Raw genomic sequence first — 2074 nt, 5'->3', positions numbered from 1 at the left:
GAAAGAGTTTCTAGACCAGTTTCAAAAAGTAAGTCTTCAATTCGTGCATATGAAGAAAGACCAGTTATAATACGAGACGCTTCTCTTTGGGCTTTCTCTAACATTTCAGTTTCATAATTTGTACAACCATCCCACAATTCACAAGCATATTCTAAAACTGGTAAAATAATGATTTATAAATCTTTAAAAGATTATCACGATTTAATAAGTATTTTAGTCTACGTAAGACGTTGACTGAAGTATATATTGCACAAATATGATCCCCTCAATTTGCACTTGAATTAAAAGTTACACCTAAATGTTTATGATGATCAGTAAAATTTAAAAATTCGCCATTAAATTCTCATTGTAAATCTTCATCAATTTCAACCAAGTTTGAAACAAAAATTACCCCAGTTTTTTCTGGATTGAATGTTACTAATCAAGTTTGGGACCATGCATTAAGAGACTCAAGATCTCTATTCATAATCGCCTGGATTTCTAGACATGAAGAGGATGATTTTAACAAAGAGGTATCGTCTGCAAAAAGACGAGAAGTTGATTCAAACACATCAGCAATATCATTAATATAGATAAGAAACCAAGGGGTCCAAGAATCGAACCCTGAGGAACACCTGCTTCAATGAAACCTAAGTCGGAGTAAGAAGAATTCAAAAAGACTCTCTGGTGCCTCTGAAATAGGTAATTTTCCAACCAATCATACAATTCCCCTGAAATTCCATAGGATTTTAACTTAATCATCAAACCCTTATGCCAAACCCTATCAAAAGCCTTAGAAATATCGCAGAATACCATACATACATGTTTTTTTCTTCTAGAGCAATACAGATGTTATGATAAATTTCAATGAGCTGATATACAGTAGAATGACCGGGCAAAAAACCGGACTGGTGCTTATAAAAAAGTGAGTTTTCAATAAAATAATTTTGTAAGTATTTGAAAATTACCCTCTCAAACACTTTTCCAACTGTAGATAATAAGGAAATTGGCCTGTAGTTAGAGGGAGAATGCCTGTCACCTTTTTTAAACAGTGGCATAACTTTGGCTGTTTTCCAAGAGATTGGGTAAACACCAGATGATAAAGACTTATTAAAAATGATTTCAAGGGGAACACAAGCTGTTTCTGATGTGTTTCTGAGCATATGGTGACTGATTCCATCCTCACCCGAGGCCTTACCAAGCTTCAATATCTTCAAAATATCACGTATTTCATTATTATTTACTCTAATGTACCTAAGACTCTTGTCAGTTTTTGGCTCGATGAGAGGAACCGCAGTATTTCTGTCGTCTACACGAGTTATATTACAAAAATAGTCATTTAATAAATTAGCTTTGTCTTCATCACTAGTAACCACATTGTCAGAAACAGGATCTACAAGAGTAGGTATAGATTGTGTAGTACCAGACGATTGCATTAACCTTTTGATGAGCCTCCTATAAGCTTTTGGATCGGAGGACGAGTACTCTTCAATAATTCCATGAATATTTTCATAAAATAATTTACGGGCATATTTTTTCATGTTATTGACCTTATTCCGTTGAGATTTGAATTTGTTGATGTTCGAAAGATGTTTGGTTGACCTCGCAATTTTATGTAACTTATCTCTAATTTTTATTGTTTTTCTTAATTCAGAGGTCATCCATGGTTTATCATTAGGTCTCATAGTTACATCTTTCGATGGAATACATATATTTGCAAATTTTAGGAACGTATCTGTAAAACGCTTACAGGCAGTATCAACTGAATCACAATTTAAAAAAAGTTCATTCCAATTATACTCAGAAATAAGATAATTAAATCTGTCAAAATCTGCCCGCTTATACAGCCAAATGTTTCGCTTAAAAATAGGTTTGACAATACAGAGAATATCAATGCAAGCAATACAACCGTAATGGTCACTCCATGATTTGTCTATAGTTATAACAGAAGAATCAATAGAAGAAAGCGAGTCGGTTAGAAGTATAGGCTCAAGAAGACTAGATCGAGTCGGTCCAATACGAGTTAGTTCATTGATAACATTTGACATACTAAAGGAATTAATAATATCAAGAAAAACATGGTTACGAGATGCAG

The sequence above is a fragment of the Mizuhopecten yessoensis genome, unplaced genomic scaffold (genome assembly GCF_002113885.1).
Source record: "Mizuhopecten yessoensis strain PY_sf001 unplaced genomic scaffold, ASM211388v2 scaffold7461, whole genome shotgun sequence".
Lineage (NCBI taxonomy): Eukaryota > Metazoa > Mollusca > Bivalvia > Pectinida > Pectinidae > Mizuhopecten > Mizuhopecten yessoensis.
This window is presented reverse-complemented; position numbering follows the sequence as displayed.